Source organism: Bidens hawaiensis, unplaced genomic scaffold, assembly GCF_021521415.1.
Source record: "Bidens hawaiensis isolate Kalapana, Puna unplaced genomic scaffold, B.hawaiensis_p1.1 tig00419364_1, whole genome shotgun sequence".
In the NCBI taxonomy this organism is placed as follows: Eukaryota; Viridiplantae; Streptophyta; class Magnoliopsida; order Asterales; family Asteraceae; genus Bidens; species Bidens hawaiensis.
The window spans coordinates 9392-28401 of NW_027504835.1; the positions used below are offsets into that span (position 1 = coordinate 9392).

Here is a 19010-nt window from a genome sequence, read left to right on the forward strand (position 1 = left end):
TTGATAGGATCACGAAATTTCATTAAGTATATTAATCATGTATTTAGAAAAAAAAAATATGTTTTTTTAAGTATAGCAGGGAAAAAAATAAAAGAACATGAAGTGGTGGTGGAGCGGTAAGGGATAAACTTAATGTTTCATGTGACACATGTTCGATTCATTCCCTCGTTATTTAGTTTCAGCAGCATCGGGTGATGATGGGAACCTAGACGAATATGTGACATTCACTAACTGGATCCTTGAACCGGACGAGTTTTACTAACCAAACTGTTGTGCCTTCAATGGAGTGTTCACATGTATTGGCCTTAGGTGATGGTTTTTCCCGGATCGAAAGGCGAGTGTATTCAGATATGATGAATTTAGCCAGTAGCCAGTGTGAAGGATTCTTTGGTCGTTAAAAAAATTTTCTTAACACTTAACACGCCCATCAAAACATTAAAAATTGCATTTTTAAACACTACACAAACAATTAATTATACTGACGTTCCTCCTCTTTGCAAACCAAAATTTTCATATCTCATGCAAGGCTTATGAAGTTGGTGTAAATATTGTAAATTTTATAAAATGAGTGTAATTATTATTACTATTATTTATAACTATATATTGTTAGAAAAATGATAGTATACCAAATTTTAAGTACATGTGTTCATGGTCTAGCTCGACTAGTTTGACAACACCCATGCGTTGAACCACTAAATACGGTTTCGAGAACCACAGACCAAACCAACCGAGATATGTGGCTTGGTCGTACATACTAGTTTACAAGTTTAGGTTTGATGGTTTGACGATTTAAACAAATTTGTTTATTTTTTTGAAAAAATTATAATAAAGGTCTAAATCTCGGTTCGTTCTAAGTTTAAAATGCACCGAACCATAAAAAGCAAAACCCCGGTCTGTTGAAACTGAACTAGGAACAATATCAAATGGATTTTAAACTGGACTACTTGATTCGCTTTAAACATTTGTCAATTTCAACTAGAAGTATCCAATTTCGAATTAAACTAAATAACTTTGAAAACTGAAAAATCAAAATGATATTTTAAGCTTACTGTATCTTTATTGTTAATTTGAATTGCATATATGAAAATTTGAATACTATATAATTTTGAATCTAGTTTTAAAATTTGAATGACCCAACTTAACTAAATAACTAATTTGATGATCCTAAAATTTGATATGATAAACAATCCTAGTTTCAACATGTCTCCCTTATTTTTTAGAAGATATATAAGATTCTTCTCTAAATTCCTCATGGGAAAATATATGGAATAACACATATATGTAAAGGACTAAAAACGAGTCACTTTCTCGTATAAACGATGAAAAGTGAAAGGGTAACTTGAAAGGTTCGACATAATTTATAATTAAGAGAAGACTATGATTGATCTTTTCTCAACGATATAGTGACCAAGGAGGATCTTACATTAACAACCTTTTAGCTACAAATAGGTGAGAAAACCTTACTGCCGAAGGATGGGGTGAGTCATATAAGAGACCCCTTGTACAGACACGTAAACGGGGTCATTGTGTGCACCATTACATGGTGTGGTTAGAGCAGGGAGTGGTGTCCTGACATAGATCTTTTTCATGTATTTCTATTTTTTACAACAAGGCCAATTTGGCTTGGTGGCCTGACTTGTTACTTTACAACATACCATACTTTAAATCTCGAGGGCCAGATTTTCTATGGTGCATACGTCACATTTATCGCATGGTCTTTAGGAAATATTTAGCATATCGTTCAAAGAGAGACATGAGTGTGTCTTTTGAACCCGATATGTTATTAGTGTTGCACTTGTCATATAGTAACAAATTATGGACCTGCGGCAGTGACGTTTTCAGACACCGATGCAGCACAAGAGGGTTGTGGTGATCGAGTCTCGTCCAGTGCTACCACCATATCAGGAGCCATAACCAGATCCAAATCGTGTGGCCTAGTTGGACTAATGATGTATCATTTGGGCAATTTTATTTATAGACCAGGTAGGGTATTCTGGTGCATACACTTTTGAGTGAATAAATGTGTAAACTCATTTTTAATTTCCTCTTGGTTTGTATTACTTATCTTAGTTGTTTTTTAACAGTTTGATTGTTCACTTAATTTGTTTTTCGTGTATTATATTGAAAATAAGTCCACTATTTGCAGTTAAAGTTTGTTCTTTCTTAAAATTTATGTTTTAATTACTCTACTAATATTGCCAAAACCACAATAGGCCCCAAACAAAAACAATATCGCGATTCTGGTTTTCCAAATAAGACAATGGCAAGTCTTCTAAAATTCTTCTATTTATTGTTAGAAACTTTCATAAAATATGATTACTTTTATAATAAAGATAATTAAAAACAATAAATATTTACGAGGGTTGAGTTATAATAAGAAGATTAGTTTTCCTAGGAAGGATAGGAAATAATCTTGTCCATTCATTTGAGAATTGAATGGTTGAGATTAGATTAAAGATATCATCAAATGTAAAACAAGGGTAAATAATAGGGATAACACATTTGTTGAATTTCTCTCTCCACATGCAAGGCACATGTCAAATTCTCCCATCATTTTAAAACGTCAATAACTTTTTTATACGACATTTTTTTCAAAACAATTTCACCATAAAAACGAGTGTTTTTTTTATCTTTTATATGAGTACCATATTACTTTATAAAAATAAAAAAAAATCTTGGGTTTTTACAAGGTGTGTTTTATCATAATTGTGTTTTACAAAATTGTGTTATACAATTGTGTTTTATTTTTTCATAGTGTTTTTTGCATTGTGTTTTTTACATTGTGTTATTTAATTGTGTTTTCATTGTGTTTTTATTTTCATTGTGTTTTTTACATTGTGTCTTTTTCATAGTGTTTTATTTTCCGGCGAAATTTTTGAAGACTTTTTCGGTAAGGTGGTGGCGGTGGGTGGCGGTGGGTGGTGGTAGTTGTAGGAGATGAGTGAAAATTTAAGTGGGTTTTAATTAAGTGTGTTTTAATTAAGTAGGTTTTTGAAATTAAATTAAGTGAGTTTCAATATTAAGATAGTAGACTAAAATACCCTCCTTCCTAGCCTTCTTAGGAAAACCAAACTTCTTATTTGATCCTTTCTCATATTTAAGATTGTGTAGTTTTACTATAAAAGGTAAGTAGAAAACTTAAATTTAAAAAAATATACAATTTGGTTGTATAGTTTAATTAAAAAGATTGATAATTAAAAATATTATAATCTAATTATTTTAAAAAGGTTATAAATACAATTCATATATTTTAATAAGGTATACATGTTAATTGTTTAAAAAGATCGCATGTTTACTCATCAAACACATCATTAATATTAATACGAGTCGCATAAACTTATACCAAATTAACAATACCATGATTAATAAATTCGAAGAAAGGTTTAAAGTTATGTATCGTTGGGATATGGGATGGTATTGTTTATTACTTAGTTAACATCTTTTATAAAAGATTTTACACATACAAATACCCACCACGATCCAAACAAAACCAACGATTTGACCACCAGATTAGACGGAGTTAATGCGTTATCGTGTACGGTGGGGTACACCACTCTTCCCATGCTCCTCCTCTTCTTCAATGGTTGTCTTCCCCCATTGACTCTCACCTCCTTCACAAATCTCCCATTAAAGTTTAAACCCACCCACTCTCCCATCATCATCATCTTCTTCTTCTTCTTCACCCATTTTGGATGGGCTATTTATCCTGCAAAGCCGAATCGGCCACCGCAGTTCACACCCCATCCAAAACCCCACAACCCCAAAACCAAAAACATGAGAAAACCAAAATCCAACACTTCGATTACCGAGATTTGGCTGCCGCCACCAACAACTTCTCCGACCAGAAGCTCCTTGGCCGCGGCAGCCACGGGCTTGTCTACAAAGCCCTCCTCGGTAACGGCCGCCTCGTCGCCGTTAAAAAACCATGTTCCCATAATAATAATAATAATATTAACCATCATAACAGTTTTGTGACTTCCGTTCCCGACAATGAAGTCGAGAACGAAATAAACATATTGTCCAAGCTTCAAAGCCCTCATCTGGTGAACCTTATCGGCTTCACCAACAATCCCAAACAGAATCGGTTGCTGGTTGTTGAGTTTATGAGTAACGGCACGTTGTACGATACCTTACATGTGAATCCTGCGTCCCCTGCTAGGATTCGCTTAGCTAAGGCTATTGAGACGCTTCATTCGTCTAATCCCCCAGTTATTCATAGAGATATTAAGAGTGCTAATATTCTTTTGGATCGTAATTTTAATGCCCGGTTGGGGGATTTCGGGTTGGCGCTGCGGTGTCATGTCGATGATTACCGCCTTTTGTCGACTCCCCCAGCCGGGACTGTGGTCCGGGGTATGTGACCCCGGATAATTTGAGTACGAAGACGGATGTTTTTAGTTTTGGGATTTTGTTGTTGGAGATTATAAGCGGGAGGAAGGCGATTGATGTTAGTCATTCCCCGCCTTCGATTGTTGATTGGGCGATTCCGTTGATTAGGAGAGGGAAATTGATGAGTGTTTTCGATCCGAGGATCCCGCCTCCGAAGGATCCGATTGTTAGGAAGCAGCTGGCGGTGATTGCCGCCAAATGTGTGAGGTCTTGCCGGGAAAGGCGTCCGTCGATGAGCGAGATTGTGGAATCGCTTAGTATGTTGATGAAATTGGTTCCGGTTAGATCATGGAATGGCTTGCCTAACCCTTGTTTGATGGTTGAGACGGTTGGAAGACCGGTGGAGTTGGCTTCTACACGAGCGGTGCAGAGTGGCAATGGCGGTGATGGGAAGCGGTTGAGTAACCCTAGACGGGTGTATTCCGATTTGGGGTTAAGAAATAATTTGATGGATCTAATGGCGAGACGGGCTGATGATGATGAAGATGAAACCGTTAGACCGAAGGTTAATAGGAGATCGCGGTTAAAGAATAATATGTCGGGTGATAATCGTTCGATTGGGGAAGCGTCGAATGTGAATTCTAGTCGGTTTTATATAGTCACTCGATCAAAATCTACAACGAATGTGTGAATGTTGATTTAGGTAATTACATTGTTAATTTTGAATGTTTTGGTGTATGTCATCGACTTGATAAGAACAGATACTATGCTTGATCTTAGGTAGAAAGACCAAGGAGGGTATCTTTCTTTTGTATTTGTTGATTGTTCAAAGATATAGAACAACTTGTTCATATGCTTTTCGAGTATTAACATCATTTAGTTTATATCGATTGAGCATCTTTAACATGTTAAGTTAAAAGGGCTTTTATATCTATTGTGGATCTTGAATATGACAAATGAATAATATGATTTGTCTGTCTTGCCACAGATTTTTGTTGCCTCAAGTTAAAAGTGGTTTTTATTTGTGACATATGAATACAACCAGTTAAAAATAGTTTTGTATCGACTGTGAGTCTGTGATTCTTGAATATGTGACAATGAATGTTATTTTATACCGTCTTACTACAAATATTTGTTTGTTAAGTTAGAAGAGGTTTTGTATCAATTGCTGATATTGAATATGTGACGGATGGATACAATCTTTTACATGTTTTATCTTATATATTCGTTACGTTAAGTTAGCTTAAAGTGGTTTATGTATCGGTTGTGAATATTGAATAAGTACTAAATGAATATGCTTATTTACCCGTTGAACAATGGGGTTCGTTGTTCTTTGACAAATACAAAATCTTTAAAACACCAATTGATTGGGAGGTCTGGTCTTGAATTCACGTCTCCCTAATAAAAAAAATCCTTAAATGAGGTATTCATTGTATTTAGCTAAAAGTGATTTTGTATCAAATGGGGATCTTGAAACATGTGAAAAATGATTTTGTTTGAAGATGGTTATAGGAGCTTCTAGGTATGTCTAGTTGTTAATATAATATGATAGTCATAATTATAAATTGAAAGGTCTAATTAAAACTGTGTAGGATTATTCATAAACTCCACAAGGTAGATGACAACATTAGTAACAAGTCGTTGTCTATGTGCATTTTATATTGAAGTAGCAATATCATTACATATTTGTTTATTCTCATTAGTGTTATTTCAAACAAATCTTTATTGTCTAGTAAGCATCCTGTCTTTTCCATAATGATTAGAAACGTAGTTATGCAAAAGTAAATGCAAACAACATAAGTGATAAGCATGGCTCTCATTTTGTATTCGCAACCTGAAATCTGATTCAAAAAACTATTTATCTGAATTCGAAAGTATTTAAAGTCATAAAAACCCAAATACCCTAACTCGAGTACCGAGTAATTTTTAAAGGGTTTCGGGTAAACCCGAATATACCGTTTGACCTATTCATCTTTATTAAATGCTATTATATCACCGACTTATTTTCTACTATATCGTTGATTCTAATATCGTCAGTAACATATTCTACTCCGATTCCAACATTTCAACCCACATCGAATCGATTAGTATTTCAGTTTTTTTAATTCCACCGATTACTCAAGAGATATGACTATTTGTTCAATCAATCGATTGGTTCTTTAGGCTTAGTTCATCAATCAATTATTTATCCAGGCTCAATTTGTTATTTGTTTATATAAGTTAAAATTTGAACATGACATTTTTGCTTAAATTTTAACACATATATATTTTATTTTTAGTTTTCTAGGTCAAATATTTGGTACCCGATTAACTTAAACAAGAATAACCTGAAGGATTAGGTATGAATACTAGAAATAAATTTCATAAACTCAAGCAACCTGAAACCTAAAAGTAAACCCTGATAATAAGAACATTTGCGTTTAGAAATACATTTGGTCTGAGTACTTTCCATTATTTAAATGACCTCTCAATATAGCTTCAAAAAATGAATGAGAACCATTAAAAGCTAATTGCATGTTAATTGGTTCATTTTCAATTTGAGCATGATGGCATCTTGACTAGGTTAGAAAATTAGATGGAATGAACTCTATAAAAGTAGACATGAAGTAAGAGGAATTTGCAATTATCTTTTGGATGTTTAAGTTCACATTATGACGTATTGATATCGTGTGGAAAAACATGTATATCAATTATCAAATGTGCAACTAATTGATATATAAGGATAGTGTTAGGAACATGTACATATAATTTTTTTTATTAAAGTGTCATTTTTGTTCTTGTGGTTTGATAAATAATTCGAATTTAGTCCAATAAATTTATTTTTTGTATATGGACCCTCCACGTTTTCCAATTCTTGCTAATTACATCCAAATCACTAACCCCATTAAATTTAATCATTAAGTCAGGGGTAGACATGTATTTCCACTCTTTCTTTATTATAATTTTTATTTCAATGAACTGTGGTTTTTGTCCATGTGGTTTGTCCAAATATGCGATTTTAGTCCAGTAGTTTCAAATATGCAATTTTCGTTTCTATGATTTAATTTACTTGAATTCAACCCGAATTCACTAATCTCGTTAAGTCTCGTTGTTAAACCCATCAGTATGCCCTTCACGTGAGGGGCAATTTTGAACTTTTTTTCTTTTCCCCCAAATACACCCTAGTCCCTCACGTGAGAGGCCTTGCAAATTAGAACCGAGATTTATTTTGGGAGAAAAACGACAAAATTGGTCGTCACGTGAGGGGCACAGATGGGTTAATGAACAGACTTAACGGGTTACTAAATTCGGGTTTAAATGCAAGTGAAATGAAACTATAAGAACGGAAATCGCAAATTTAATAGGGACGAAATTTGCAAACTTGAAACTATTGGACTAAAATCGCAGATTTGGACAAACCACATGGACGAAAACCGGAATTCGCTTAAATAAGTATTATAATAAAGAACGAGTGAAAAGACATGTATACACCTGGCTTAACGATTAAATTTAACTGAGTTAGTAATTTAGATGTAATTGGCAAAAATTGAGAAACGTGGAGGGTCAATATGCAAAAAATAAACTTTTTGGACTAAATTCGCATTATTTGTCAAACCATAAGGACGGAAATGGCACTTTATTACTAATTTTTTTAAGTAACATATATGATAATGTATTATAATAAAAAAAAGTAACATACAAATAATTAGAGTAATTAGACTAATATTAAAATAATAATTATTATTACTCTTCAGGTTTTAAACTATATTAATTATGGTTAATCTAGCTATTTTAATAAACGTATAATATATATGTTTTAGAACGAGAAAATATATGTAATTGATTTTTTGGTTTAGAAAAATATTTAGTTAATGATCTTGTAAATGAAAAATATGTAATTGATTTTTTGACTCGAAGAAATATGTAATTGTTGAGGTTAAGAGATGAAAATATGTAAAACAATCTAAGATTTTATCTTTATATATATAAAGCATGAGTGAAAGACCTCTTAAATTTTAAGAGGTATCAAACTCAATGCTTTATATACAACACACAATGCATCAAAAATATAAAAATTAAGGGTAATTAAGTCTTTTCATTCTATTAAAACATTCTTATAACTTTGTTCTCTCAACTTCACTACTTTTTTTGTAAATTTAGATAATACTTACACATATGCCCTCTAATTCAAAACCAACTACCCCTCGACTTTTTAATGGCCATATCTTTTCACACGTTAATATTTTTCTTAAAATAACTACATCATAAAAACGATAATTTTATTCTCTTTAATTTGAGTATGGTATTGCTATAGTTTTTTAGTTTTAAAACGTTAACATGTTACGCGATTACCGTGTAGGACTGGTAACATGTCGAATCGGGTGAGCTTGGGTCATTTGTAAAAGTGGATTAAGGTCAGAACAAGTCGATACAAGAAAAATGGTTAATTTGGTCCGGGTCCGAGTAGATAGGGGCCAGGTCAGACCGATGTCGAATCGGAACAGGTTTAGGGCTAAAACAAGTTGGTTTACAAAAGTGATTTATTTGAAATTACTGTATATTTCGGGTTTGCTTCTTGATTTTTGTCACCGGTTACGCAGATGTTGTTTACATGTACCGGGGCTGATAAACGCGTGTTCAGCACCACGTAACGCACATAACCAAATCTTGGTAAGTGCTTAACATAGCGCCATGCACTGGTAATTGTTATGAATCACACGTGTGGTGTTGGTTAAGCATATTTTAATGTCAGTAACGTGCATTCTGGGCCGGTTGCACGTGTTTAATCTTCGATTACACGCAACTGGCTTTGCACGAGTTACGTGTCAAATTTCGGACTACGTACACACTGTCATCAGATGACGTATGTACTGACACATACTATACGTTCAATGTCGAGTTGTGTAGTTGTGTGCACACTCCGCCGCATTGCGCGGACACTCAACTAGTAAAAGAAGTATAATTGGTAAGCTTGAGCACATGCTTGGCTGCATTGAGGAGTGTAACTTACATTTTCATCTTTCTTTTTAACCCTTGTTTTTCTTCTTTTCTGAACGGCTTATATCTTTTTCTGTTATTTTAAATGGCGCTTAAATTAATGTTTAGTTTTTCTTTGTTTTTTATTAATAAAAAAAACAATTATGCAATATAAAAGAAAAGAAGACAGCAAAAGTTATGAGGGCTCACCCTTGCTTCATTGTAACGTTGTGTGGTTGGTCATGCATTGCATATGAATATCCATTATAAATAACTTAAGGTTCTTATTTGTTTATTACAATTTTCATTTAATATGTAACGGTTGAGATAAAATAATAATTATGTTATGTTCAAAACCATACATGTTTAGATTTTTTTTTTGTTGAACGACAAATTTATGTTATATATGAGATTTGAACTCAATACATCTCAATCTCATGGTGTTTTAAAGGTTTAATTTGTCTTTGTCAGTAGACTAACTACCGATGAACGTCTTTAGATTATTTGAGAACACGATAGTACTTAGTAAATAAATAAAAAGAAATCTAAAGTTAGTTAAGTAGATAAATATAGTACTATAGTTATTTATCTTAACCACCTCATATATATATATATCTATTACATTGTCCCCACTCTCACGGATCTCATGCGTTGCTATCGTAACCAAGGGCGGCAAATGGTGGTTAGTTCTTCCGCATGTTGTTGTATAGAGGCTTAGAAGAAGCATAAACCTTTATTTAGCTCTTGAAAGTTGAAACCTTGTAACATTACATAGTAAATATTCACTTCGGTAAATCCCTCGTGTAAAACATGATGTTGGTACTAAATTTAGTGACGGGTATATTACCGAAGATTACCATGACCATCGAAGGATTAACATCCAACGTGTCACTAAATTATCACCGAAGCATGTTAGCAATTGGTGAAAGTGTTGTTGATAGGAACCGAGTTTTGTCAATTGGTCGAATAGTTTCTACCGATGACCTTTCACTAACAAATTATTGGTCTTGAAATACGCCTATTTTATTAATTTTAAATAAAAGAAAATAAGCTTGCATACGCATGAAAATAAAAGTATAATTTCTTGAAATAAAAAAAAATACAAATTATGCATCAAATTCTACAAGTATATATCTATAATAACGAAAAATTGTGTAGTAAGGACTAAGAAGGTGGCATGGGGACTTAGTACTAGTATTTGTGTTGAGCTCGAGATAAGCGTATGTCTTATGAAGTAAATAACTAAATATACAGTCAATCCTTATTTTAGTTTGATGTCAACCAAACTATGTTTTTGGCTTACTTGAACAGTTGAACTTCTTGATTGCAAAGAAACCATGCAACTTTAAGACTTAAAATTTACAACAAAACGACCGATATTGTAATATTCCACTTCTAATACATCAAGTCATCCAAATCAAACAGATCCCCGAGGGACTGTTTGGTAGCCATTTAGAAGCTACATGTTAATGGTTAAGAGGTAGTCTCTTGACCATTCAGATTTAAGATTACCTCTTAACCATTAAATGACTATAAACCATTAAGACGTAGTCTTTTAATGGTCATTAAGAGGCTACCAAACAGGTCCTTAGACTTATTTAACAAGCCCCCATGTCCCCCTTACACCACAATTATGTGTCGCCTATCTCGCATGTGTTTGACTATGGAACTTGTACCTTTTGACAATTCCATATTACATAGACTTTCGTTAGCATATGCTCAATTCGTAGATGATGATTTTTAATTACAGATATCTGACGAATATACATGTCGCTGATACACATGTGATTAGTAGTGTGTGAATGATGTAGAAATAAGTAACCAAAACACTTGTTACGAAAGACATGGATTGTGATATGTAATTTTGAGGCAAAAGTGTCATCAATTGGAACTGATTTTATGTTGATGTAATTCAATCTCAGATAGCAACCGAGTTTCAAAAACGAAGGAAGCCAACAATCAATTACTGATACCATTTAACCTAAAGAGTTACTTGATTTTTCTATTAGTGCTTCTATAGATTACAATTTGAACCATTTCAACATCTTTATTTTGTTGTATATAAGAGCATGTGTTATAGACTTATAGGGGTGTCAAGGAGGGCACCATTTAAGTGTTAAAGTGGTCACGGGTGCCATGGTAAGATTTGTGGTTTTTTGTTTTCATTTTTAATTACTTAATTATTAAACCAATTAATTATTTCCAGCGCACCCTACAATCAAATTTCACATTTTATCACGCCACAACACATATATACGACCTGGTGTGAGACATGTAGCCTCTTTTGACACATTTTCACATACTAAGATAATTTTAGTTGTATTTTTAATCTATTCACCGTCAGTAGTATCTCTTGCTTTAAAGCAATAAATCCTGATCATTTAAAGATATCTACATGTGCATATATTTTTTATTTTAAATATATCCATATGTGCATGCATCCTTCTTTTAGAGAGACACATGTGTGATGTGTACGTCTTATATTAAATAAAGTACACAATTATATATTTACACATAAAGTAAGATTATATAATTGGACATCATCAGAAACAGGAACTTGAGTAGGAGGATCCGGTATCCAATCTGAAAAATTGCATTTCTATCTTCTTTTATTAACATATTGTGTAATATGATGCATGCATACACGATCACGCTCCACCATTTTTTTCTTTGGACGGCTCGGGCCTTCAAGTTCGTTATATAACAACGGGAACCATTCGAGAATGTCATCGTCCGAAAACGAAGAGTTATCGGTGTTTAAGGTAATTCGGAAATTCCATATTTTTTTGATGTGAATGAAGGGGAAGATTGATTTGGTTTTGAGTTGGATTTGGTTTATGTATTGGTTTTATATTGGTTTTTTTTTATTTAACCCCCCCCCCCTTCCCAACGGCTCCCCAACGGTCAAATTATCTCGATAAACACCCATCACTTGCGTGATGGCTATCACGCAACCAATCCCCGTCACGCGTGAGCAATGACTGGTGGCGGTGTGTGGTGAGCCATCAATCGTGATGGGAGCTCCTCACGTAGTGCCCCGCCCCCTCTAAACCTTAATGATTTGAATATTCATCAAATTACCCTTTGATGATGTCGAACATCCCTCGTATATTCCTAATTATTATAAACAATAAGAGTGAATGAAAATTGTGTCGGGTACGTAGACGAGTTTCCGGTTGGTAGACTTACGCTACAAACCGAATATATAACATGTATATATTCTGAATTACTGTAAAATAACATGTAAGTCCTTGCTAACACGAGGTGTACAAACAAAAACGGTATACTTGAAACACACTATTTTGGACGTATACGAATATACGATCAATAAAAATTCCTTTCACAGTGACACATGCTAAGCATCTTCTGTTCCTTTGATTATCATTGATTGCTAAATAACAAATTTTTACAATGATCTCTTTTTTTCATTTCATCTCTTCCTATATATATATATAGCACGATCCGATAAAAAGTACTTTTTTTTAGAAAACAATCTTTAATTCATTATAAATTATTTTAAAGCTAAAAGAGTCTTGATACTATATGCATCACATTTTTATATACGGATGCAACACCTTTTTATGATATTATTACGCTAGTTCATCATCTTATAAAATTGATACATTTATTTATCCTTTTTTGATTATTATTCATCAGTCTGGGTAACATTGTCAAACCGAAGCGATGCCAAAACTTTGGTTTCAGAAAACTGATTGATTTCAGGCTTTTGATTTTGCGTTTGTTGTTTTGGGTCGGTTTTCAGTTTTACAATTTTAATATGAAATGTTTGGTTCTGAAAACATTAACAAAAAATAATGATTTTGTTCGTGACAATTTAGGCTTACAAGTTAATAACTTTGGGTTATATTTTATAAATTCAATAACAAATGCTTAAACAAGTTCGTTAGTTTTGAAACGAACTTGGTTTCCATATTTGACGAGTTTCGTTTTTGAAACGAGGTATAGCTAAAATCAAACTAAAATTCCAGTTTATAGAAAGCAAAACCGAGTTGTCGGTGTTATTTTGAGTCGGTTAATTGGGGGCAATTTTATGGATTAACTTGTTTTCGGTTCGATTAATCACTTATATTTTGTCTAGCTTTTGAGTAACAATTATTGCCCCTTATATATATTAAATTTAAAACATCCAAAAACATTTATTTCCTTTTGTTTTGGGACAGCAAAGGAAAATGACATAACAAAGATGCATTAAGTACCTTTGCATAAAAGGGAAGAAATAAATGCAACAGATAGATATCAAAATAACTGTTGAATTTCAGGGAGCTCATATAGCGTTTAAAGATAAAACACACCACTCTCATTTTAGCCTATGATCTTTATAATAAAGATAACCAAGTACTTTAGTTTTGTTTTATTATCATATGCTAGCAAACAGTTTTAATTTGCGTCATTTTGTGCAGGACAATTGCCCTAAGATAACGTAGCATGGATTGCACGGCACCGTTTGAAGTAATTTATAAAAACAAATAGCATAGATATTTTAATAAATAGAATAAAACTAATTTATAAAAACAAATAGCATAGATATTTTAATAAAAACAAATGGCAGGAGATTAATTGTGACTTTTTTTAATAAGACTTTTGATTTAATCTCGAGTACATTTAAATTTAAATTTTGTTTATATTAAGCTTTTATCAAATCGGTCTCGAATATATTATATACGGTTCAACTCGTATACAAACTTTTAACAACAAAACCCAATTTCGTAAACCATATAAATATGAATAGTTAAATATTAAGAAATACTATATACCAACAGACATCAACAATGTAATGGTAAACTAAAGAAGAAGTAATTGTTTTGAGAGAACTTAAAAGATGATAATCTGATTGAAAATAAATTATAATATTAAAGGCAAATAATAATATGTGAATGTGTCAAAAGAAAAGTTATTGAAGCTTATATGAAAATAAAATACAAAGATTATTACTAGTAAAATGTGGTAAAAGACTCACACATTATCCAACAACGTATTTGGCTCATACATCAATTAGAGCATTTTTCATCCACCCTTCCTTTATTTTATTTTAGAGATGCTTTTATAATTTAGAAAGTAATTTAAGGTTTTGCGGACGAAGAGTTTTTATATTTTTAAAAGCACAATGATTTTTTTGTATATTTGAAAAACTATTATTCACCCCCCCCCCCCCCCCCCCCGCGCCCCTATAATTTTTTAATATATTTTGAAAGTGGTTGTAAGTTAAGGAAAGATAAATGATAATGATAAATGTATAAACAATATTATTTAATTGAAAATAAGAAAGAAAATATAGTGTTTTAGTGTAATTTTGGTTTTGGAGATAAAGAATAAGATGAGAATGCTCTTAATCCAGAGTCAGCTTATAAATCACTTCAAGTATTGTCATTTCACGTATATAAGATAAGATGATAACCTTAATCCAATTTTTTTTCAAATTTTTTATAGTATCAAAACTTCGAGTATCGATATCTTATTCATTTTAACTTTTTTTTATAAGTGGCTTGGTTCACTCCGGAGCTCTCACATAGTCGCATGGTAACACAAACCCATAAATAATCATATGTATGTATGTATGTATGTTTCACATGATAATATAGGTGCAAATAAAAAGCGAAGTTGGCAAATACCATTTCCAACTAACGAGTGGCTGCTGACAAATCCATCTTTTAACATATATGTTCTCAACGAGTTGTGACTAACAGAAGCTTAACTCTGTTAGTCTCCAGTCGTCGAAAAACTTATTTGCTCGAAAACTCTTTCCTTGACCAGGATACTCAACATTTTCATCTCAAGCCTTATATTAGACATTTTTCTAGTAAAAGCCTTAGTTATTGAGGTTTCCAGAACCCAAGAATCATTGTTGAAGTCAGCGACGATAGAATAAGAGGGTCGAACTAGCTCTATGATGGTGATGGGCGGCAGTTTAAGGCAAATTCAGCGAGCACCCAACCAAGACGACAAACCGGGGCTCTGAAGAGGAGGACAAATGACTGTTCGTTGATTTGATCAGTTGAGAATAAGACATATACCTCACACGCGAAAGGTTCTCGATGAGGTTATGATGATGGTGGATGTTAGCGGTGGTGGTGGTGTTTAGGTTGAATTTTCTGGAAAAAAAAAACATTTTTTCGGCACTAGAGATCGACGAAGTTAAGCTTTCATTAGTCGCAGCTTGTTAGGAAAAATTATGTTAAAATATGGGACCATCAACCGTCAACTCATTAGTTATTTATCAATATTCCATTGTTATAGTTATTTAAATCAAATTTTTTAATAAAAAATGAAGCATGTTTTTGCCATATTATGATTATGATGAAGCAAATACATTATTATGGTAATGCGGTCAATACACTCATTTGCCATCATGCGTCTTTTCCTAAATTGGGGAAACTTCAAAACCACATTAGCAAAGTACTATTTCTATTTTTATTTTAAATAATAACAATTTATACATTTGCTGTTGAGATGAATTAAAATAAATGTTAGTGTTAATGACTTAACTTCTATTGGTAATTAAAAACAAAAAACTTTGACCTCGTACCATTAGATCAAAGTTTTTGATTTTTTTAAAGTTAAACATATTTACATTCTACACTTACCATCTTACGCGATTTACAAAACTAAAAGGCATACCATTTTTTTATCTTGTTTTATTATATTTTCTTATTTCTTATGAATTTTATAGAAACACGTGGCAATATTGTAGTAATCAAGGGTAACAATAAAGTTTTGTAAACATGTTAATTAGGTCCTGTTTAACCAATTTATTTAAACATGTCAAACCGCTTGACGGGTTTGTTGGTAATAATAAAGTTATTGTAAACATGTTAATTGGGTCGATGGATCGTAAAATATGACTAAAACCAGTTGGCGGGTCACTTGGTTTAGCTAAATAGGTTATACAGAGTTACAGACCAACCAAAACTCAACTCGTTTAATAAAAAGGTCAACTCGAACACCTATTGTTTGACCCGTTTCTAACCAATCCATATTATGCCATCTACAAAAAGATTATGTATTTGTATGTGCCACTGCCTCAACTCACATAGGGAATGCCAATGCCCTACACGATGTATATATAATTATATATCTTACAACTGAAGTATGAAATCTACTTCATTCAACTGTTATCAAAGTGCGTGACCAAAATAATTCTTGTCATGAATTGCTATATTTATTTACCTTTTCAATACTTAAGTCACATATGTGCTTTGACTTAGTATGATGAAGCATATAAATCTTTTATGGATTTATCACAAGCCGAAACCTATTAATGAATTTGATAAGTCTATTGGAGCATTCGGGTGCATGAGTTATGAGTAGCGGGAAACAATCGATCAGATGGTACGGCGACGACAACAGTGGCACATAACAAGAATTCATCATTCTCCACGCGATCAAAACAAAACTTGAACAATATTTAGAATCCGAACTCTATAGAACAACTGAACAGGGGAGATTCGATCAAAATTCGGGTGTGTTCAATTTTCACATGTTCAATTGATTTGTGATTTTGCTTATGCTTACATAGTATAGGACTTAGATAACGTTGAGTACTATTCAATTGTTTGATGGATAAATGAATGATTGTTACATTGAAAAAGGAGTTCTTTCAACAACGAGAATTGGCCGAAGAGGTAATGGAACGCCTTTAAAAGATGGAACGCCTTCAACTAAAGGTGTTTAAAGGCTTTGCCTTCGCCAATGACTACCAACCTCATCAGCAGCTAGAAAATGATACTGAATAACACATGTTCTTAATTAACCAACGACTATAACAACATACTAAAATAAACAAACCAATGAACGTGTTTTTCGTTAAACAAGATATCACAATTCATTAACTTTTAATAATCATGATTGGATGTTTAAGAGTATTTAATCGGAATCTCTATTTGTATTCCTAGAATTAGCTTTGAGCGACGGGGTGTTTAAGGCGTTATTGAGTTGCTGTGGTTGCTTGATAACACCGACAAACATCCCACAACACATAGCATAATATACTCAAAAGCATTTTAACAAAGTTAGAAAATAACCAACTTAGGCTCTTATTCCAAATAAGATGACAAATAAAAACAAAAGTTAGACAAAAGAGGGCTCACCGCTCATGGACAATAATCTCCTCAACTCGTGAGGGAGCGGATGGCCCATGGACCATGGTTATGGATTCACACGGCCCATATACCATGTAGTCATTCTTAGTATTTCCATAATTCCATTTGACCCACGGCCCTTTATCAATGATTGACTCTAGTGGCCCATAATTAGTTATAAAAACATTTATTTTATTATTTTTCTTTTACTACAATCACACATTTGTTTACTAGATACCCATTTGGGACTAAAAGCAAGAAAATCTCAAGTTTGAACAAAGGTCTATAAGTATGGTTACAGAAGTCGTTAGGCGCTCTCAAGTCAGTCGACTGTGAAGTTACGAGTACTCGATCGAGGTAGGGAGTACTTAGGAAATGCTCGGATATGGTAAACTATAAAAAGTTAAGTTTTTGAAAATTAAATATATCAAATATTATAAGTTTATTAATATTTGTAATGAAATGTGTGAATATCAATACAGGTGGTGTAAAAAAACAAAATACATGTTCAAATATAAAAGTATTTCTAAAACTTATATTTATTCATTGAAAATTGATCTTTATTCTTTTTATATTATAGGCAATGAAGTATTCTAAAAAAAAGTAGAATTTAGATGATTTTTTCTGTCGAAAAAACGTCAAGATCAAAAAGTATGAATTTATAGACTAGATGTCTAAAATAATGTTTTAACAATAAAATAGTTTATCAAGGTTTATAACTATCAAACCTAACTAAGGGTCTGAAGCTAGATCATTTGACATAGATAAGCTATTAAACTATTATTCTCGACCTATAGGTCCGAGGTGATTGTTTATTAAATATAGAGAAGTTAATTGAACAACTCATCAAAAGGTAAATACACTCAAACTTTACAAATTCTTTAAAACGAGTCATTTAAACAAATCAAAGTTTACATGGGATTATAAATCCCTAAAACTTTAGTATCCACTGGCTCTCATGCTAGATATACATTTATCTTTGTTTGGATCATTACATATATGGCTAGAGGGTAGGCATACCCCGCCATGTTTGGCATCATGTCCCTGCTAACTGAGCTGATGTATAGAGTCGTTAGGGCTTGACGATATGATATATTTTGTACACTAATATGTAGGGTTGCTAATTGTTTCGAGTATAAACTTAAGGTTTATACAAATGGTTTATCGTCAATGTATTCGCTGGCAGTTGTCACTGACATATTTTATAAAACTCTTTTGCAAGTAATAAGTAGTAAGATGTAGTAGAAGATAGAAGACATAGCCGTTAGTCGCATTTGATGGCTCATTTTGATGTAATATGTAAAAGATGTAAATTAACGTTTAGTCAACTTTAACGTTCTGTAAGATAAAACATGGTTTTTAATTCACGAGTTTTCTATAAATGAATATTTTAATCAAGAAAATGTGTCCGTTACGCAATACTAATTTGATAAATTTACAAAACACGTACCAATGATGGTCTCACGCATAGAGCCATGGAACCAGTTGTGACAGCATCGCCTGCATGGTCTAAATACTAGGCTTTAGCGTGAATCAAGATTCTGTGAATTCACGTTAGGGGATATTATATATATATATATATATATATATATATATATATATATATTATAAATGGGACAATTATTGTAT

The 19010-nt window shown here is 32.7% G+C and overlaps 1 pseudogene; it reads left to right on the plus strand.

Annotated features, from left to right (window-relative positions):
* The first annotated feature begins 3521 nt into the window (after positions 1-3521).
* Positions 3522-5061, plus strand: LOC143608334 (serine/threonine-protein kinase-like protein At3g51990 pseudogene; annotated as a pseudogene).
* Positions 5062-19010: the final 13949 nt, after the last annotated feature.